The following is a 23922-nucleotide window of genomic DNA, read 5'->3' on the forward strand; positions in this document are numbered from 1 at the left end:
AGTCTCCTTAATCCAGAATTGACTTTGGTCCACAGAGTGCAAAAATAAATTTGCTCTTCCAGTTTTCAGCAGCATACCAGCCACCAAAAAAACCCAGTTCCTATTAATGATTAAAGGGGAAACTTTACAGTTCCTCTCCTGCACAGGTCTTTGCAGATCTTTTTGGCATGACATAGAAAAAATAAAATAAAAAAAAATAATTGCTTAACTGCAGCTGCTTTTCCTTTCGACTGAGAGCTATATTTTCAGTTAGTAAAGTTTACACATTTGAATTGGAAAAAAGTTGAAACAAGTTTTCACTCCAGCAATAGAGTCAATATACAACATGCTCCTGCTTGTATGGAAGAAATAAGCATGCAAAAACCTACACAGAGAGCTTTCAGGGGTGATGAATGCTGGCTTGTAGAATCTGCCAGGTGGTGGATAGTGGTTAACAGAGCTCACGTGCAAACTACTTTGTACACCAGTTGTATCACTTTAGCCTTTAGATCATGCTCTGTCTAAGGCTGCATCCTGAGCTGCAGCGTTCTGTCAGTACAGGAACGCGGCATTCTCAAATACATTATTGGCACAGCTTTGAAGACCTTCAAGGCTTTGATAAAACTAAACCAGCTATAGCATTAAAGAATAATTTGACAGAGCAACCATGTCTCCATTGGACAGTTCAGCTGGGACTGTTGTGGTAGTCAGGAATAATACCTATTTTTATGCAAACTGACAGAGCTGTGCTGGCAGATATCTCTGGTACAGAGCTGACCTCAAAGAAAAGGACAACTGAGAGGAAAGTTTATACTTGAAAACTATCCAGCTTTAAATACAGTGATTTTACAGTGCAAAATCTGAAGTGTTTTGTCTATTCTACTAAAGGAGCCTCAAGAGCACCAAAGGCATTAGAAGCAAGTGGCAGGACACAGTTAGCTTTCCGTATAGCTAAACCTTCTCCCTACCCTAAATGTGTGCCATGTCTTACTCTCTGGTGGGTGTTGCCCAGCCTATGCGGTTCCTTGGAGGTTGCCCAAGGACTTCCTAGGAGACTGTCAGTTGGCACAGATCAAAATCACACCAGGAAACATGCTAACAATTAAAACAGTATAGGGCATCTGCAAGAGAGTGCTCAAGGCTATGAGCAGGACCTGTTGAGTTTCCTAGTTCAGATTTAGCCTTTCTATGCGCCACTGTAAAAAGTGCACAAATGCTACATAGCACACAGTTTATCTTGGAGATCTATAGGAAGTGTAGCTCACACTTCATTCTTAGACACCTCTGTGCATCAAGTAGCTCAAAGGCCGGTGAGCACTGCACTGTAATTCTAATTTCACATGATGAGTGAACTATTTTGAGTTCTTTTCCTGTTGCTGCACAGACACAGATAAAATACATGAATACAGTAGTGAAATATATGTCATCTGAGATATCTTTATAATAACTAATTAACTTTACAAATAATGTTTCACACACCCCATTAATTCAGATGCTACAAGAAATCCAATATTATCAGCTGCACTTTCTCCACAAGAAGTATTTTTCAAACATATCTAGTACAAGTGATTTTTTTCTTCTTTCATGGAGTTAATGAAATATTATATAATATATATATATAATATATATATAGTATATAATAATTATATATACTTTTCACAAAACAAAATGCTCTGGGATAAAGATTTTTCAGAGCTAGAAGATCCCATCTGCAGATGAAAACAGTCCTAGCAAGCAGTGAGAGCAACAGGTGGGGTAAGGATTTTCACTGGACTTGGCAGGCTGGGGAAGTGGTCAGTTGAAATGACTCTTTGCATGAAAGAGTCTAACTTCAGAATTACATACAGGTCTCCATGTTCATTGCATTTAGTTCTTGGCTTCCCAGATATACTAGCCACATACTGTAGTACAGAAATGTTGGTATGCCGTCACCTGCTGATGTCATTTAAGCTGCCATTGGAAAATCATCAATGCCTGGGTATCAAAGCTTGTAAACTGTGGTCCTCTGAGCCGAAAAGATTAGCTTGTGACTTAAAAGCACAGTCTGCAGATGTAGAGCACCTCTCAGAAAACAGAGAAAAACAAAACCAACTAAGACTGGGGCAGATTTCTGTTCAACTGCTTCAAGCCCTCAGTCAAAGCAGAGAGAACTAAAGAGTTACATCAGACTGGTAAGTACCAGTAAAGTTTTAATAAACCAGCCTCCAAGGACAGGGATTTCACTGAATGACCCAATTACCTAAGATGCTTGTTCTTTACTAAGTTTCATAACTTCTGATTAACTAACAGCTTTCAGAGATGACCCTTAAACAAGATTTTTCTACCTAACTTCTGTAGACAATTTTTTACTGCAACAGAGTATAAAATTACTTTCTCCTTGTATTTCCACAAATAACATTTGAATTATATTGGAATGCTTTGATCCTATTGAATTGAAAGCATAAGATGATTAGTACCAGGAAACAGTTTTAATTAGTTGTATTGGTCTGTGAACATGATACACATGAAACGTAGAACCCAGGTAATATGATAAGATAGGAGAAGCAGAAAATGAAGTCAGGACATTATATTGCACAAAGAGCTAAAACGACCATAGCAGTATACTGTTATAGTCCACTTACACTCTAAAATGGAGCAAAACATTTTTACCCGGTTGTGCCCCAAATAGACACAGCAAAAATGAGAACGTACTCGTATGTTGACACCAGTTTTCTCAACAAAAAGCAAACAAATAGACAAAAAAACCTCCAACCAACCAAAGCAACCCCCAGAGCAATATTTTGTTTTCTTCTTCCGTGGCAGGATCTGAAAGCCGCAAATGGTGAGATCTGAGTTGTGCGGCTACCTCTAATTTTCCAGTGCCAGAGATAACAATGGAATGGGAGAAAATCAATGTTGTAGCATATAGTTACACTTTGCTCCTTTTCCCATTATAACACAATAATTAGCAAAGTCTTTAGACTTTTAACCAATAAAAAAGTGTAACACGTAATTGCCTTCACTGTATTGTAGATTTTTCAGCAATTCCTAGCTCTTTTAAAAACCATCATACAAGCCTGTAGAGTACATCCTAAATCCTCACCATTTTCACTGTAGACCTTTAGCATCACTGCTGCCTTACTAGAAATGCTGGACGGAGGGAAGAACCATTTGAATGTGAAAGAACAACAGCCTGCACATCATCTTCTAAAAAATGTAATAACTTCTCCCCTATCAACCACGATAAGGAGCCTGATTTTCACACAGCTTTGCAGATTGGACAGTCATTTACACATTTGTAAACCATTACTGGTTGATGGCATAGCATTTTGCACCCACTTTGCACTCATTTTAAGCAAATGTAAATGACTATGTAAGGTAAAAGACTTTGGAGAAGGAGGTGGCAACTCAGGTGTTTCAAATGTTTAATTACTACGGGACTAAAATTCACATGTTCCTCCTAAAGGATCAGATTAACTAAAAGTTTTGATATTTAAACCCAGGACTGAAATATCTGCAACACAGAAGATGTTGAAGTATGAACCATCAGAGAAATACTTATTTAAAAGTATATTAGGCATTAAAATTTGTTCTTGTGTTAGCACACTATTTAGGAGCCCTAATGACTGTATGTTCATACAGTCCTTCTGAGAAAGAGTTCAGGACACTAAATTAGCTGAAGACCAACCCAGAGGCAAAGAAAAAAAAAAGAAAAAAACAAACAGACAAACAAAAAAACCCAACAAAACCCCAAACAAACAAAAAAACACCAACAAAAAAGCCCAAGCAAACAAACAAAAAGCCACAAAAAACCCCCACTAAATACTTTTCTTCTGCGTTAGCAAACTGAATGAGTTCATCAAGGGATTAGCAAAAAAACCGGATGAAACTAATGAGACCAAAAGCCTGACTATCAGGCCAAAGAGTGGCCAAAAGGGAAAACAACAGCAGTGAGTCACTGGATCTGCTCTCTCATCAGAGCACCCCGAAGGACAGTGGAAGTTTGGGAGCACTGAGGTGATGAAGCCAGCACAACAAGCTTGATGTATGACAGGTATTATCCCAAGTTTCAACTTGATGCTTGCTTATTTATTCATAACCCGAGTGCAGAGGTGCAGGTCTTTTAGTGCTAGAGTGCATTGCCATGTCTGTGCATTTGAATGTCTCAGGTGATGCACAGAAAAACAACATACTGAGGGATCTGAAGGTCTTAAGTGGGCATGACCAGACCTATATGTACACTTTTGCTGTCAGACACGTGGGGATTTGTTGTTTCACCTACAGTTAGTTTACACCATCTCTTCAGCTGAGTGGTGGCTGTGGTCTGTCCCTGTCTCCATCCACCTCCTTAGCCCTGCCACTGTGTCCTTTGTGTCAGTGTGTGGCTCTTTGGGTGGCTTTGCAGTAAACTTTGTGGCAGAAGACAGGGTGCCACTTTTGAAAGCCACGCTGTCTCATGACCATTTAAGTAAGTGTATTTGAAACTGTACCTTAAAACTCATGCAGCCATAATTCTCCAAAGATATTCCTTGAGTACCCTAGCAGCCTGGTTATCCACTGCTTCTCAACTTGGGGACTCTTGAATGAAATAAAAGATTAAACAAATATATGCACATCATCACAGGTAGCAAAGGTGCAAATGAGAGCACCAGGAACAAGATAATGGTTAAGCTCTTTCATTGAATTTCATGATTTTTTCTTTTAATTTTTACATGCTATGGACTTCAAACATTCTCTAAGCAGTGTCTCTGTTTTCCTATGAAGACAGTAGGATCAGCCCCTGCTATTGACTAGGATGATTACAGAGGACATGAGAAGGGGTGGAGGAAGTTTTCTCCAGGAAGTGCAAAAATTATCCATGGCACTGTACCAAATAGAAAGCCCATGGAGCTTCTCTGGACCAACATCTACACAGCTGAAGCTCTTTCTGGTTGGTCTGGAGATATTTACTTTGAACTACCATTTATATTGTTTTGTAACTTGTCCACAAAAATTCACTTAGACTGAAACCTGGCACTCTAAGATATGAAATAGGAGTGTGAAGAGTTTCATCAAAATCTCTTAAAATGAAAAAGAAAGGAAAAAAAAAGATAAATATGTTGCATTTAATTTTAACTTAAACATGCACAAACGAAAACAAACAGGCTTCCCAGTTTGAACTGTTTTCCCTCCCTCGTGCTTGTCTAACTTAAACAAGCTTTTATTTAAAACATATTTTCCAGACCCTTAAGACCCTTGCTTGAATTATGCATTTCTGGAATTTTTGATTTAAAATTGAGATGACTGAGTAGCAAATACAGCAGAATAAGAACACAAGCCCTGTGCTTTTTATTTGTAGCATGTTTTATTACATATATCAATATTAAAAACTCTCTATAAAGTTTACCTAAGGATTGAAATAATACTATAGGTAAGATTTCCTCCCCACTGAAGTGTCCTGTTGGTTTTAGGTTGTGGCAGGCTATGGCACATCACAAGAGCAATGCCCCGTTTCGTCATTAAACAGAGTGTTTCTTTAGGCCACAAGTCACTCTGTGGCTGACTTCAGTTATACAACTAATTAAATTGTTTTCACAAGCCTTATGTTAGCTAAGTGCTCAAATATCTTTCTGGACTTCAACTGAGCTCAGCTTTACGCAGAGCTCCTTCTTTAATTGACTGCCACATCCACCATAATGGGAGAGTACTAGGTATACTGGGGAATTCTTAAGGCATGAACAGATCTTACAAAATATGTTAGAGAACAGATAAATACTAAGAGGACACTTCTTCAGGTAAGAAAAATTGTATCTAATCATGACCACATTCATTAAAATATCTTGGATTAATGTAAATTTTTGTTTCATGGCTTTGGTGGGAGTATGACACAATCCCAGCTTTACTTAAACACATAGTTGATTTTTTTTCCTCCCCTTTAATTCATTTAGCATGTACTCACTTTAGTTTCATCATGGAGCAAATTTTGAATGAGTATAAATCCTAGGAGTTTTACCACCTAATTAAAAACATGTTCCTGTTCCACACATTGATGGGAAACTCATGTCTCAAAGGGTTAATTAGCAGTCTTTACACATTCTGTATTTTCCTCAAGGTACAAAGCCAAAAACATAAATAATGTCTTAGATGGAAACAGGAGGTGCAGATGGTTTTTGAATTTGGTCCTTAGTGCATTTGACACTAGCCAGAAATATATACTGTGTAAAACCGAAACAATGACTCAGTAACCACACTTAAAGTACAGTTATATTTAAAATGTTTTTCCCCTTTTGTAACTTCATATCTTTTAGGCTTCTAAAACAATAAATGTAAGTTTGCTGCAGTCAGAGGTCTATAGAAGAAGCCTTGAGATAGGAGTGCAACAAGGATCTTGTAACTGAGACAAATGACAAGTATGAAACCACACCGTTGTGTACATAACAGATAATCATCTGACAAAATCAAAAATAAACACCAGGGTGACAGCAGAAATTAGCACACTGATTTACCAGCTCTCCAGCTACAAAGCAAACACCCTATAAAATAGCACTAATTTGGCATTAACTTTAAATGAAGCAGAATCATTAACTGACACTACCAGCTTAAAAGAAAAGTGAGAGATGACCTTTCTGAGAAGCAAATACTTAAAAAGAGGCACATGAACCCTGCTTAGACCACACAAGTCATGCTAGTCCCCCATCATCAGCTCTCACTTATATAAATATTGTATTGAATCCAAATGGGGAAAGGACCTGGTAAAAGCCAACATTAATGGAGAGAGCTGAATGAGACCATTGACTGAGGGGCTGCTAATTAGGTAAAAGTGTTTGCAGGTTTGAACTCACGAACAATTGATATAGGACAGTGGCAGAGAAGGAAGCATGAAATGAATAGGGAAGACAACCAGACCATCTCATTCCCTGTTGTTACCAGCTGTTCTGTTCCAACAACTAAGTAGCCTCGGACATGTCGTGACATTTCTTTCTTCCTCTAGTGTCTCTTAATGGGATTTTAATTAGCCTCTAAAGGTGCCATGAAAGTGAGTTAATTTTTAACAGGAGTTTTGTAAGAGCCCCATTTAGTGTAAGTTTACATATTTGTGGAATGTCAATTACACATGCTCTTCAAGTTAAAGTTGCAATTTAGGATCGCAATGGTCTTGGACCTAAAATACAAGTATTCCTACAAACCACCCACAGCTAAACTAATACTCCACCTCAGGACTGCAGCTCCAGCTACATTGCCTGTCTTCCCTCGTCAGACCATCTGCCTTAAAAGGGTACTCCAGTCTGTGGTTTTAGAGCAGAACATAAACAATACCCTTGACTTAAAATTGAACAACTGGCTGTTTTTTATGACCTGACTATTAGATGCTGTGGTTCTATTAAGGATTCCTTGCTCATTATGCTAACAGTTATGGAAGCACATATCTAATCTATCTTTAGCCTTTAACTCCTTCAGTAAAGAAGCAACCTTGATACCTCAGTGTCCAGAATCTGAAAACAAGGTTCTTTAGTTTGCCAGCTCCTCTCAGAAGTATGTTTTTGTATTTAGAAGCAATCTGCTTCTAAATCACTAAGACATCATCAAATGTTTTGTGTAGCTAATGGCCAATCATCTGTAATTTGACACTTAAGAGGGGGAGATTATATGGATGATACCTCCAATAAAAATGCAGAATGCAATATTCACGTTTTTGTGCTTTTCCAATTTTGTGCCAAGTACTTTGTGTTCCAGCATTAAAGACATATCTGTCAATGAGAGGCTTGCTTCTTCCTCTATACAGAACAGTAGTGGCTTCTTTTTGCTTTATCCAGAAAATGATAAAAGCATGGCAGCATGCCCTAGCTGGAGTCAGTAGTATTCATTGAGAAAGCATTTTTCTACTTCTTCCAAGAGTCGGAAAGCACTCTGGGAGCATGGGTTGGGTAACATTAGTCCTGGATGTCATGGCTAATGCTCAGGCCTCAGTTTCCCTGTAAAAGGTGAAGCTGAACCCAACAAATATTATTTTCAGCTGCCATGCCTGTGATGTGGAGACTCACACTGTCTCTGCCCTGTTTCTGTTCTAGGGAACTACCTGCTATTATCCTCCTTTTTCCTTCTCTCACTTCCAACCAAGATTCAGAGCTGCCCCAGGGGAAGCTCAACTCCCTGCCACCCCTAAGATGGCAAAGTTGCCCCACTTGCAGGAAGTAATGCTGCAGTGCTGTAGAAACAATACAGCAAATTATGAAAGAATTTGTAGGAGAAAAGAGATTTTATTTTAAAACAAAACTGATTTCAGACGTACACTCGTACTCCCACCCACACTAATGAATGCTAAGGCTTGTTGTACGTGAGTGGTCTGCCCAGCATACATGCATCCAGATGCTCATATCCTGGTGTCCTGTCTGGGCTTCTCTGCAGTGACACAGAGGACCCGTCAACTATCAACCGCTCATCACGTCTCCTCTTCTCCCACAGTTGGCAGCCTGGTGCTGGTTTTAGATGTGCCTTTTTGCACGCTTCAGGGGACGACACTGATTAATTTCTCCATCCTGTTCCCTGTTCCACCTCTGTGAGTCATCAGGATTTGCTCACTCTACTTTGTCTTGCAATCTGGGTGTCTTGAAAAGCTACACACGTGTGATAGGATCCGGATGACCTGCTAATCCAGCTGCCATTCTTGTAACCCTTCTCCAGCTGTCTACTCATGCTGGTATTTCTGCAACCAGACTTACCCATTTACTCTCCTAAGATGCTCATTTTAACATTTCTAGTACGATTCTCCACATTCTCCACCAGCTTTGGTGGGTCATTTCTAACTAGCATATGGAACTTTTTCTGTTGCAACCTCTGAGTAACCAAATTGCTTTGGTTAGCAGTATTCAGCCTTTTTGGTTACGTAGAAGGGAAGATGATAGAGCCCTGCCTGATATTCTGGAAATACCCACAAAGGACACAACCCCAGTAAATTATATCAGCTGGTGATGCTGAATATATGGGAAATGATGAGTAAATTTGATGCACCAGATAGAACAACACTCCATAGCCAGAACAAGGGAATACAATGAGATCAGAGGTAATGAGTATGGGAAGGAAAACAGCAAGCACAGTACAGAGCAAGAGTTCTTTCTATTTCAGGTTAGTCCCTGAGAAGATGAAAAAAAGAAGTAAAGTGATACCAGGTGAAGAACCAAGTGTGGGTGAAGGAAAGTTCCTTTCAAGCAGAAATATCTGTGAGCATTCTGGAGGGAAAATGAATTTCTCACTAAAGGGATTACAACTTTAAAGTAGAAAAAGATTAGGAAACAATGTTTGTGGCAAACAGAAATATAAATTATTGAATATCTCGCATATGACATTATCTCATACAACTCTTCTTCATCAGAATATCACAAAAATAGAGACAGAACCACCAGCTCAGTGGGGTTTTCAGGATGACGACTGCTGGAGGCATTTTAAATAGGAAGCCATTCACTATTCCACCTATAGTAACAAACATTCATATTCTTGTCTGCCAGTAAATACCTTAGGGGCTCCATGTGGGACCGAAATGCACACCTGAAATTTAAAATAAGTGCTTTTCTGAACAGTTGTGTCCTTCAGCACAAGTCAAAGTCCTCTACTGTAATGTATAGTGCAATATCTAGATTTTATCTGGGTCCTAGTGCTGCTGTAAGATGTATAGAAATAGAATGCTTACAGTGGGTCAAGTGTTACAATTAGTGAGGACAGGAGAAAAAAGGGAAAAAGGGAGGAAAAAAGGAAAAAGGGGAAAAAGGAAAAGTGAAGTAAAGAAAATATGAAAGCAAGATAATGCAGCAGAAAGGTAAGGAACAGAGAACACAAAGAGAGAGAGAATAAGCAATTCTGTCTCTTAACCCTCTGAAATTAACCCTGTATTCCACATCTATTACAGCATCTCTCAAGTATCTTGCTCTCCCCACTCCCCAGCCACCACTTAAGGCAAATAATTGCTTTCCGTTCCCCTCACCTAGTTAGTTTTAGTTGAATTTGGGTTTTCCCAGCCTGTTTAGCTCTCTTGAACCCATCCAACAAAAATACAGGCATATTTATTTAGGATAATATAGACATTTCAGTACTAACTGCTTAATTTCAGGGTTCATTGTTGCTACCCACCAAACCTTATGCATTTCATACTCTAATAACTGGATCATGAAAATTACAGCTAATTTTGAAACACTGCTGAGGATGGATGGGAGAGAGGAGGAAAAGAACCCTGGAATTACAAAATTACTAGCATAGTCTGGTTAGAAAAGTGATGATTTTCCACATCTTGCTTTGTAGAAAGAATACATATGAATGCAGTGACTTTAGGTGTGGACACTTCTTTAGGTGTCCACTCAGGGTTGCTGATCTTGTTCAACTTACTGCTTCTTTTCTTTTAATACCCTTCTTTACCAGTCTGCTTAACTGCTGTATCTAGGAACATTTGACAGCCTGAGCAACACAGACAGAAATCTGTTGTGTCAAAAGAGTAAACCCAATCTGTTTTCTGCAACTGATTAACCATTTTTTTCCAGTCTAGGGCATGAATCCAAAAGATAGCATTCTGAGCCTAGTCTGACTTCAACCCCATATGTACCAAAGACACTTCATGCCTGATGGGAAGGAAGACAGTTACACAAATTTAATTAAAAAAAAAATCATCTAGATGGAAGGAAAAAGAAGATGTTCATTTTGTTATATATAGAAGTGAGGATAAAAAGTGAAGAAAATATATGGTGTTAAATATGCAAATTGCTCATTACTTGCATTCTTTAAATAATCCCTCTTTTTAATAAAGAAAATTATTATTCACCTCTTCCAAGAAGTGACTTTTTTGTACCTAGAAATCACAGACCATATCCTCCTTGTATCCATTTCACAGCATTTCCATTTCAAGGCAGAATAATAAGAGAATATATTCCTAGAATGATGGGAAATGATCTCATAGTACGGGACTCTGTGCCACAACTTCTCTTTAGCTCCAGAATGTTTAACAAGCCCTGCAAATTAGGTTTTGTTGTACCAGGAATGTTTTAATTTTGTATTTTACTTGCTGTGAATGAAACTAGTGTCACTCTCTGAAAGTTCAAATAATCTGACTTCCTGAGGAAAAACAATCTGGGAGTAAGTTATAGCACTTCTGAATCAGCAGTTACAGTTCACATATTGGAACAGCATCCACAGTCTCTGCCCCTGTTGAGCAAATGTGTTAGGGCCAGATAATCTCAGGCTGGTCCAAAGACCAATGAAATAAAAAGAAAACCTCCTTTCTGTTTCTATTAGCCTCAGATCCAGCCCTCAGGCATTGAGTCCAACCCAAGTCCAACCTCAGCCTATGCTCTCTGCTCTGTCTAACCACACACCATCCCAGATCCAGGTACTGCAAACCTGAGGCGATGAAGAAGGTACTGAGCTATTCCCCCATTTAAATATTGCAATACATAGTGTTTGTGCATGGCTTTCTGCCAGCCTCTGTCCCCTAGGGAATTTCACCTCTATATTTATATCAGGATTAAAATTTCAACTCAATAGTGCCGTAAGGAAATACTTTCTTGTTTTCTCAAGTATCTGAATCTCTTAAGATTTTTGAACTGAGTTGAAAAGGGAAAAATAACTTCTGTGAAATAATGGAAATATCACTTAAGTAAGTTTTTGGTCCAGAATCTTGGAATTGGGTCCAAAGGAAAATAAGATTTTGTATCTTAATATTAAAAAAAAATAAAAAAAATAGTTGTGCTTTATTTCTTGGTTTGCCAATGGAAAAACAAACAAAAAAACCCCAGCTAGTCCATTCAAATGCACATTATGTACTCATTCTGAGTAGCGTGTGCATGCCAAGAACATTTTCTACTATACAATTCTCTTACTATGTATAACTGTATGTTTCCTTTTGCCTAGAAATAACCTCACAGCATCACACAGTAGAAAAACAATGGCAAGAAAATTAACTACCCACAAATCAACATTTCTTGGGAAATCCAAGTCTATTTTTAATGTCATATTTGTCCCCCAACCATTGCTTCATCAGCACGATAAACATTATAATTTGTGGCTCCAGAAAAAACTAAAAAAGAAACCTACCTGGGCAAAACCTTATTTATGCAACTCTATAAGCACCCAGAGCAGAACGTGTATCAATAAATTTAAGTAAAACAGTAATAAACAAACCAATAGGTTGCCGTCACTGTTTTCACTTATGCTGTACTGTGATATTATCTTTTGGTATATAGTGCAACTAGAGGACACAGGAATCAAAGCTCTTTAGTTAGTTTGCAAACTCCCACTCATTGCTGCAAGCAATTTTCTTGTCTGCCTGACGTATTTATTTTTTCTATAACAAAATACACTGTGTGAGTTGTTGAGGAGGCAGTCTGCACTGGATTTCACTACTAGTATGTGTAGTGTTTATCCCAAGCTTTCCTAGCCAAGATAAACAGGCGATATTGAGTGACAAACCTGAAGCACTGTGTTGATTTAGGATTATATGCTTCATCAGCTTAAACAGCCACCAGAAATAAACCTGGTGCCCAAAGCAGCCAGGGAGAGGAAGCGGAGCTGATGAACGGATGGAGAACGTAATAGAAATGGCTGCACAGAAACATGGTCTAAGTTTTATCAGGGTGACGAAATCACAGCAAATAAGTAAAAAGACTCAAACACTTACGTGCCTGATGTCATCACGATCAGCCTGTTGTCAACTATAATCAGGTTCTATGTGATATTTTGACTTTTCACATAGATATTAGCATCCATTGTCTGTGAGATTTAGTCTCTTTCTGAATCAAGCTTATGCTGACCATGAGCAGGTTTTATTTATTTTCCTAATTTAGCTTTCTAGAGAATTTGGCACCAGTAAGCTTTGACATTTTCTTACTTTGAACAGTCAAACAGAGATGGTCAAAGAACCTTTATGGAGCCCCTCAGCCAGAGAGTTCAACAAGGCCATCAATACTACAACTCTGCCACTTCGTTTCTTCTATTTAGAGAACACAGAGTGAACAAAATGAATATTTCTCCTCCCAAAAAAACTGTATTATCCTAAAATCACAACAGAGGAACATTTCTTCAAAGTCTGAAGGGGTATTTTTTATGGTAAAAAAAGTTTATGAACCAATGCAGAGCAGTTTCCTGCAGTTACTCCTAAACACAACACTTTAATATGTATGTGTTGCTTGCATAAAAGTATATAGTCAGAGATAAAACCTCTGGATAGAGAAAAACCTTTCTCCACCTTTCTGAATACTCTTGTTAATAGCTCCCTCCAAGCAGTGAAAAACACTCTAGATTCCTTGTTCCTAACCTAGGGCGCTAGAAATATGGAGAAAAAAAGGAACAGAGAAAGTCACAGAAAATCAATAAAGTTCATCAAATGTCCATTGTAGAGTAAAGAAACAGACTTTCTAGTCTCTCTCACTCTCTTGTTTTCCCAGACTCTGGTATCTCCAGTTCTTTGGCCTGAAGTAAATGTGGCTGACTGCTTTTGATTTTGAATTTCCTTTGGGAAAACTGAGAAGCCCCCTGCTCACCTGGTGTGCAGCATATCTGAAACAGTACTACACCTCACCTTGGTTAGGTAAAGTCATGCCAAGGTAAACGAGTATCTGTGCATTAGGCTGTAGAGCTGCCTGATCCCACCCTTCTTTTTAGGGTGGAAACAACTTCCTAAGGAGAAAAAAATTGCAAAATGGTAACAAAAATGCAGACCTTCAGCATTTTGAGTAGAGCCTAAATACTTCTGTAAGAATATTCTGTTTATTTAGCCTCAGCAGACACCCCCTTACTTGGCAAATCAGTGTAAGATCCTGTAGAAGAGAACAATGTTGTTGGTTTACCAGGAAGTTATTTGGATAACTGAGTTGCAACTTGAAGACCTTTCTGAGGGGACCTCAGCTCAGGCTATAGGCCCAGCAGGATATTGTGGCTGTGCCTGGTTGTTTAAGGGCAATCACTGCACGTGTGGATTTCTGATGTGAGATCTGTTAAAGTTGTTATCCCCTTCCCATGAACAGCTCTCTCTTTTTATTTCTTTGCCTTATTTCCTCTTTCTAGCTGCATATGACAATGGTCAAGAATCAAGAAAGAAACACTATCTTTCAACGCAGAGCAAGAAACATTGCTGGTATAAGGAAAACAGCACTTCCCATAGAGGTGGTCTATTTCTCACCCTCCTTCTCACTGAGAAGAGTTTTCCCTTGTTCTCTTCCTGCTCCCACTCACGACTGGCTGACAGGCCAAGCCTGTTTTAAAAGTTAAAGTGCTGGTATCTTCGCAGAAGGTCAGTGGTATTTACAAATGTAGCTCATTTTGACTCAGCTTCTGATGAGAAAACATGGTTATTTCTGAAAGCTGCTACGCCAAGCTTTCCCTGAAAAGAACAAATGTTCTTCTATGTCAAATTTACATTCTTCACTAAGTACAAAACCACATCTAAAATACTGTATTTCTTTTAAAGAGAAGGTGAAACTGGGCTGCACTAAGTTATTTCATGACACCAAGAAGTAAGAATAATATAAAAAAAGGCCTGACCACGAATTTATAGTACTTTTCTCCCAGTACCTGTGTGACTCATAAAGAGTTGAAGTTGCCAAGTCAAACACTCAGAAAGTCAGAAATGACAATATACCTGACCTTACTTTGGTCTCCCTGTGAATATATAATATGACGATTACACAGTCAGGTTTGGTGTTGGGTTTTTTTTGTTTGTTTGTTTGGTTTAGTTTGGTATTTGGTTTTGTGTTTTATTTTTTTTTCTGTTTTGGTTTTTTGTTGGTTTTTGGGCTTTTTTTGGTTGTTGTTGTTTTTTTCTGAATGGGTCTTTGCCTCATTTTGTGAATTGAAATGAAAACTGCTCACAGAAATACAATTTTCCATTGGCTGTTTTGACTTATTTTTCAATGTGTGATTACGGCCTTTATGTGCTTTGCTTTATTCAAAAGCTGTTCTCAGGATAGCTTTAATTTCCTCAAGATTTTTTGCGTCATATTCAATACAGTAGTAACTGAGTGTTTCATATGTATCAATTATCTTCACAGTATAGTTTCCATTTTGCAGCTGATATGATGGTAGAAATTTTATTTTTTAATTATGACACCTGGGAATTAAGTTTTCACAATACTTGCGTGCCCACAGTACAGGCCCTATTGCCTTCTGCTTCACCCCTGAACAGAGGAAATAAAAAAAATTCTCATTCATGTTTGATAATGTCTGATTTTAGTGACTGTCATCTCACAGGAATTCTGGAGAGATGGACAGGGGCTACCTTTTATCTTTCAGTAGTCCTCACTTAGTGCAGATGATATAAATGTTGAATCCACATCTAAAGGCACATCCTGCTTGACTTCACAGCTCTGGTGCATCTGAACAACAGCCATACCTTGTGTGCTGAAAAATGCAAGGGATTTGTGACTTAAAAACAACCTACATGATTAAAATACAAGTGTGTGACCTGAACTGAAATTGTACATGCACTCTCAAACTTCACTTTCATAATACTTGCCTCAAAAATCTTAATAATGTTCTTTTAATGTGGACTTGCACATGTAGTGCACATGCATAATACTTTTAGTGGGAAATCTTGCTGAATCTTGCAGCCTCACTATTGCACAAACTTTTTTAACCAAGCACAAGAAACTTGAAACTGGAGTAAAATCTAGTATGGAATAAAAGTAAGAGAGGTAAAATTATATTCACCAAGGATTAAGTTAATCTCTGTAAAATGCCATTATAAATCCAAACACAATATTAATGCCAATGTTTCCTACTTTCAGAGTCTAAATAACATTTAATTGCTAAAAATATCTTGTGATGAGGATGTCAAATTGTACACTACTTTTATTAACTAGCTACTATTTTAAACCTTCTCTATTAATACAAAATAAAGCTTAAAATATCATATTTGTTTAACACAATAACTGTGAAATCCAGTGTTACTCCACAAAATGTATCTCAGTTAACCCAAATGCTGGGTTTTTGACATGACTAAGCAGCAATTGCCATTTGTGGTTCATTGCCTAAACTGAGTTTGTGTCTATCCCAGGGAAATGCACTCAATTAAATTAACACTGCATTCATACACTCCTTTCAACTTAAAGAGTTCTAAGTATTACACAAATATGAATTTGCTTGGATTTCTTGTGAGGTACCATGGTACTTATTTAAAAAAATGTAAAGAAAAATTCTGGTAGACTCTGTAGAGGCACCATTACAGAGGTATAAACTTGACTATCTTGGACTCCAAATGCAATTAAAAAAACTCATAAGAAAATTCTTCCTATGATGAAAAGAAAGGTGCCAAGTGGTTCAAAGTTACAGTTAAGTTTCGAAGAGATTTTTCCAACATCTGTAATATTTAGGCAGCACTCAATCCCTTGGGAAAGTATAGGAAGATTTCTATCTTTGTGAGAATAAATATCTTTCAGAGCTTCGTCGGGAAAATACAACATGGTGTCCCTGGAGGAGTCGGAGGCTGCATGCTGTTGTAGGCTGTTCCAGCAGAAGGATTCAGGGAGACCTGTGTAGTGCCTTTTTCCCCAGTGAAGGCATATGCATGAAGTTTCTTACCATACATAGTAAAAGGCGTGAACTCCTACCAGAGTCTCAGATCCAAAATCGTCTGAACCCAGATGCAAACTGAATGTTAAAATTTCTCCTCTCTTTGTAACTGGTTTAGCAATTCTTCCCCCATCTCACTGCAAATATCTCTGCAATTCAATTGGTTTTAAGTTTAAAGGGCAGAATTTGAATCTGTGTCTTTGGGGCTCTCTGAAAAAGTCTGTCTACCTGTTAGCTATGTTAGCTAGTTCTCTGTTACTGACAGTAGAAACTAATAGTATATGAATACTAATCATCACAAGAAAAGTCTGGTTTTCCCAATGAAATAATTTAAAAAAGCCCATAGTTTTTGGTAAGAATGGCTTAATATGTGTTTATTTAGCCTCACCAAATGGAAATGATATTTTCAAACCTGACAAATTCTTTTCCAGCTGCAGCAATAGGCTGCTGCCCCTACGGTGGTCATTGCTGGCACACACGAAGCATGCTAGTGACTGACCCACTTGTTGCAGTGGTCCAGCATTTTGGTAACTAAACTCTGGGATAAAAACCCAAGCATTTTCCAAGCAGGAGGAAAAAGGATGGATATCTAGTCCTTACAGCATAATTCCAAAGTAGTGTTGTGAAAGACTTAACAGCAGGAGCTGCAATTCATTTTCTTCCCATGACTTGACTAGCCCCTGCCTTGGCCATGTGATATTATAAACAGCATTTTTTTATCTGAAACACCAAAGCATTAGGAGTATGTTTTCTGCCATTCTGAAATGTAAGACTCCCCACTGACATTACAATATTGCAGCTGTCAAACCACTGGACTCTTTCTTCACCAGAGTACAGTGCTAATAATCAAAGATTAAACAGAATATGCTTTACTATGCATAAGAACGCGTAAGCAGCTAGGAAAAGATGACAAGCTATTTTGTTAGGGTGCATGCTGAATGTCGCACCAGACTCCAGCTATGAAAATATCGCTCAATCGGAAGGGAGCTGCAGACACAACTGCACCAACTAGGTAGGTTAGATATGACCCCACCAGACAGCTTCCCAGATCTTTACTCATTTTTAGAACCCAACTGGGACCAAATGTTCTTAAGCTCTTGGAATTTCTGAAGTGTTTTTTCGATTCCACTGTTCAGCTAGGATGGGAAACAGAAGTGCTGAAAGCTACAGGAAAAACGCTGCTCCAGCCCAGTTTTACAGTCTCAGAAAATCTGGACAGCTTTTATGAACTTTGAATCAGTGACTGCAGCTCTCTCTGAACCAAACCTCTGAACTTTGAAGTCTGGCCAGGGTTCAGATAATTTGTTGATTTTTTCTGTGAGACAGTTAGAACAATGAACATACATGTCTGTCCAGTTACTATCTGACACAACATAAACACACAGAGACCACTCCCTCCTCACCTGGAGAAGGCAATGATACTGTCATTGGGGTCATTTTCCTACTCCTCGGGGAACGGCCAACACCACATTACATTTGAGCTCAGCGGTTCTGGCTACATGTATCCATCTCCCCTGCCATTCTCTGCTAAAAAGGAGTGAGCGCAATCCACCGTACAGGGCCTTTGAGTCACAGCCCTGCGATATCCACTGAAATAGAAGAGGTTGGTAAAGACTTTCCTGCCAGTCTGCTTGCATCAACAGGTTCTCCAAGCCTGGAACAGTTTGTCCTGGACATCCTTTGTCCTGTCCCTCTGAACACAGGGACATGAACACTTGAGAGGCCAGGTTCAGAGCTCTCCTCTCAGTGAGGCATGACCAACAACACACCAGCATCGAATCACCACCGCATCATCCCTCACTTCAGGCTTGAGAAACACACGGGGACTTTGAAAGCTGAAACAAACAAGCAGCCTAAAACTTTGGTCCAAATTTGTACCAAATATTTGCACACTGATGTTTATAAAATGTTCTACCAAGAGCTTGCCTTTTTATTTACACACGCACAGATTGATGAAACAAAAACAGATAAATAGTTCTCTGCCAAAGCGACCAAAGTATGTAAAAGTCAGTGCTTATCTTTTTTTCTTCTATTAAATCATGAACAAATAACTTGAATAACACTCAACAGTTGTACACATACAATTTCTACAATATTTCATTATTTTAATAAAGAGGTCATTGTGCATTGAGTGTAATTACTAGCTCAGGACAAAATTAGCTATGCTGACTTAATTGATGCTATTTACTCCTGCAGCCCATTGGCAGCCAGCCATTTTTTATGAATACCAGTTCTCCAATTAATCATGATTTTCCCTCAGCTTGCCAGAGTTTTCTGCGATGGCAGCTGCTATCTGGTAACAACTATCATACATATCAGAAAAGAGCAATCTTCAAATTTCAGGAAGTTTTATCACTCAAAGCAATGTCCTAAGGCATCATCTGAAGCCTCTTTTACTGTCATTGACTTGATTAGATATTAGTGAGAGTCAGTCCTCTTGTTCTCTCTAGTGATGCAGTACATCACACAATAGCTATTAAATAACCCCCCTCAGCTCTTGATAATCAGTCAGGTAGTACCTATAAAAAAATGGCATGCATTTCTGATTATTCCCTTTTACAACTGTTCAGCAGTGTCCTGGGAAAAGATTGGCAGACCAAGGTGTAGAAGGTCACTGGGAATAAGTGTAAGAAAAGTGTTGCTTTTCTAAATCCAAAAATTTCTGAGGCCCATGCTTGTTCCTCTCAGACACTGCTGCAGGAATGAATGGTGCTATAGTTTTCTACAGGAAATCCTCAAACCCTCTCATTCTAACGGCGTGTTATGATGATCCAAGAAGGCGGTATTTGCAGAACTGAAAACCAAGAAAGAGTACATAGTATTTTGCCTTTGAAGAAATCAGCTGGATGTGGGCCCTCTTTTGACTCACCTTCAGCTTCCTATGTCTGATTTCTGTTCTTGCGGGCCTGGCTAAAATAATATTTTATTATTGTTGTTGTTGTTATTTCACAGTTTAATGACTAACAGATGTGAACTGGTTCATCCCACTTCCTGTCACTGCATATAAGAAAGCAAACATCTCTCTTTAGCTCACATACACAGAGCTGGAAGCACCACCTTCTGGAGGTCTGGCAAGGGAGAGAAAATCTGTTTACTTATACATATACACACATATACATGTATATACATGCAAATATATACATATTTATTTATTCATGAAGAAAGGTAAGGTGAGCAATGAATTAATCTCACAAAGAAATTAAAGAGTAAAATTATATTTTGCAAATGCATGTACTGATTCAGAAACATTACTCAAGTGACCATATGCGTCCAGATCCTATTGGGACTTATCCAGCTCAGTTTGGGCCTGGTGGAATGAGGGTGGAATAAAGATGAAGCCAAGACATTCCCTTTCCATTAGCTGGAAAAACTGACTAAGAGGAAAGAAAACAAGACGATGCAAACTGCATATCCTCTGTTAAATTTGCTGCATAGAAACATGTTGTGTGTAAGGCCACAGGAAAACTGGTTGCTATAACACAGTTAGATCTGGACTCTCTCTGCAAAAGACCCAGTCTAGCTCCCTGGATTTTGCTAACCCTTGGTGCTTTAGACACACTCTATTCAATTACTACTGGAAAAGAACGTGAAACTGGTGCTCAATCTAAAAAACAATCATGAATGAACACGTCTGTGGCCCTTCACTAACTTTTATATTCTTCTCAAATTTTTTTGTTAGATTACAAACACACACATTTCTGTGTAGGCTGTATGTTGGCATATACATATATGCCTGTACATACATATGTATTCTTAAATCTATTATTATAGAGTATTATAGATCTATTATATATGTATTCTTAAATCTATCATAATTTATTATTATTATAAAAGTTCATGGTCTGTTTGAAGTTACACACAACATGTTTAATGTTGTCTCTATTCTAATACACCGATAAAAACAAATTAATATGAGAGAAAAACTATTAAAAATCTGTTTTCTGAATATAACCAAACTGTTCCTTAGAGTGCTTACATCACCTCTCTGCTGGAAAGCCAGCTGAGCTGGAAAGTATGATAAAATCTGTGCTGTACACACTTTTCCCCTGTGTAGTCTGAACTCTGAATTAGGCCTTACAATGAAAATAGAGAAATACTGAGGTACAGTTTATAAGGCATAGAGTGCAGGTGCAAAAAAGAAGCACCTCTCTTTGCACCTCTCTGTGTTATTAAACACCACTAGCCTTTGGGAGGAGATTTGCAAAGTCACTGTAGTGTTCCAGCTTACCTGCAAGTGGTCACATGAATCACAGATCTTACTCCCATGTTTGCTAAATTGTAATTTTTATTGGTTTCCCCCAGGTAATTCAGACTTGCTGAACATCTTTGGCACTGCTGTGTCCTAACAGAACTGCTATGGGCTATCCTGTTTCCCACTCATTAGGACCAGGGATGACTCCAGAGAAAGCCAGTAACTTTCTGATGAAAGGAAGCTACCTCGGAAACGATCGCTTGTGGAACCTACCATACTTCACTTAAAGCTGATGAAGTGTTTGCCAAATCCAGCATATGGTCCTGGAGTCTGAAGGAGAGGAAATCATGTGAGAAATAAGGAGAAAGTGATTATGGATAGAGAAGGAAAAATCAGAAAGACACTTCTCGTCTCTTATGGAATATCATGGCATCTGACCCAGGACATACCCCACCTGACTGCTGTTTTGACAGAAAGGCTGTTACTCCTTCTGCGAGTCCTGAGCACCCAGGTCAGCATTCGGGATCCCTGGCTTTCAAGGCAGAGTTTCCTAAGCTTCTGCAAGTGATCTTGAAGCCTTAGAGCCTGAGCTTTAACAAAAGCTCATCTCTACTTATGACTGTGTGCCTGGAAAGCTGAACTGGAGGAAATTCGAGCCTTCAGGCAGTCAAATGAAATGATGATTATGGCATAAAAATATGGACAGACTGGAATAAAGAGGGACTCACCTGGTACTCTGAGAAGCAGTACAATACATTTTACATCTGTCTTAAACGTGTTAAAATCCATTCTTGCAGAAGTTTGTTCATCATTTGAGCCTACTTATTAGCCTAAGAAAACCACAGATCTCACTCTGCTTTATGTTCCATACAATAGATTCTGCCGTTATATATCCTGTTATGAAGTCAGCATAAAATACATTTATGTATGTGGTGAACCTTTCCTAGTGTTGCCAAAACATTAACTGAGACAAAGTAAAACGTTTCACCTTATAGAAAATAGGTGTGTTAAACAAGCCGTAAAAGGAGGTAGAAAGCAAAGGACATTTAATTTTATTTTCTTATTGCTAAGCCATTTTCACATTAAGGCAGCTGGTCTGCCTGGCACTTTCAGTCTCACTACCAAATTCCATTCAAAAGATTCTCATGATCAAGATTTGTCAGTTTATAATTTAGTTATGGATTGATTCAGATGTGATTCTTTCCTCAAAACCTAAGCATCATTTTTATACATTCCTTGTGACAGTGTCCAGATAGGCTCCCATCAGCCTATGAGCCACATTTGTTTCTACAATAATGCATGTTTCAATCATGGCTAGGCTTCGCGAAGGAAGATTTGGGAATGTTTCAATAGAAACTGTAAAATATATATATATATACATATATATATATATATATATATATATATATATATATATGTTTGTTTGTTTGTTTGGGGGGGTTTTTGCGTGACCAATACTAAACATTTGCAACTAGATACATCCATTACATTGCAGAAGCCTAGTTCAGCCTCATTATCAGTGTCTTTTTCTATGACCTTGAGTCAGATGGGAATTTAGAGATATGCCAGATGTTTGGAATCTCATCTGGAGATGCAGGGAGTTCTCCTCTCTGTAAAGGAGTGAAATAGGGAAGGGTGGAATTTCAAGCATTTGGCAGTGTGTTTTGTTCTGTATGACACAATACTAATTGAGATAAACAGATGCACTCCAATAACATGTCTTGCCAGGTCAACTTTCAAAGACTAGTGTGAGAGAATATTCCAGTAAGAAAAACTTTTCAAGCTAATGTTTACCTCTGATTATATGTTTCATTTGAACTCATTATAATGGAACTTAAAAAAAGGCTTTTCTAGCTGAAGGTTGACACAAAAAAGTGGTTAAGTACCTTTCTGAGACAGGGCCAAAACTGAAATAAGCAACTAACAATTAAAAAAAATCCCATGTAATGTATAACACATTCCCATTCCACTCATGACTTGTTTAGACATACAAAAATATTGTCCAAATACTCTCGCTGCCTATGCTAACACAAAGTTCAAAATATCCTGTAAAAAAAATAATAATAATTTTTGGATACCCTGCAAGTTTCCAAGCCATATTTTACTGTGGAGGAGGTACAACACATGGGAATTTTCTGTTATATTTTCTTTTAATGAGTCCTGTAAGCAATTGTTTCACAATACAGTCTGAAAAGCTAGAACAATTAAATGACTACAGATGTGTCAAATGATGCAGGAAAACCATGAGACACTTCCAAATGAGTAGGCGGAGGGTGTGAGGAGACCATATCCTGTAATATATGAATCTCAGATTCTTTGGCATGCAGCTTATTTTTATGGAAATGTCCCGGTAAGCCTGGAACAATCTAATGGTTTTCAAAATATTTAAAATCAACAGCATAAAAGTGCTGTTGAGAACAATCTTTTTATGCTGCGGTGATTTTGAATTGGCTCAGGAACAGCATATTAAAGAATATGCAAGAGCTAAAAGGACCAAATTATAATTGCATTTGCAAGCTGTAGGTGAGAAACAATTTCGTAAAGATAACTGAGTTCATTAGTGCAAGGGGCATAGAGGAAACAGTGCTGGTTGCTTTCATCTGCCTTTGCTGATTCTCATCTTGGATCTCAGCCATGGACACAGTTTGCAGCAATAAAAGGGTTGCTCTAAGTTATGCCATCTTCAAATGGGCCTCTGTGGAGGCTTGCCCTGTAACTCATTACACAGGAGCCAAATTTGTGTCTTTGTCTTCTTTGTCTTCTGTCTCCCAGTGAGTGATTATGTGAAGACCACTTCCAGCCCTTTTCTCTCACACTTATACCTGAATAAAAGCAGGTCTTGTAGCTGTGATTGTGTGGCCCAATCAAGGTCCTAACTTGGACTAAGCCACCCTTGATATCACTAGTGGGAGGAGAAAAAGAAGGGCTCTCTTAGCAACGAAAATCACACTGTAGGTTCCTTTAGACAATGACGCCCTACATAAAACTGTGTGCCAACACTACCTGACCGCTAAGCCAAACACTGTTGGATGTGGTAATGACTCCATGTATGAGCAGTAGAGGTAGGTGGGCAGGGAGATGACAAAGCTCTTTACAGGAAGCATCAGACTTCAAATCATGGAGCTTTTCCAGGGACAGGTCTCTCTGTCTAATGCCATTCTTTTGCCTTGTGCATAACAAAGGTTACAAGGCTACAAGGCTACAAATCAAGGCTACAAAAATCCCAAACATGGATCTTCTCTACAGCTGTA

The sequence above is a fragment of the Neopelma chrysocephalum genome, unplaced genomic scaffold (assembly GCF_003984885.1).
Source record: "Neopelma chrysocephalum unplaced genomic scaffold, ASM398488v2 Primary Assembly neopelma1_61b, whole genome shotgun sequence".
NCBI classification, from domain to species: domain Eukaryota; kingdom Metazoa; phylum Chordata; class Aves; order Passeriformes; family Pipridae; genus Neopelma; species Neopelma chrysocephalum.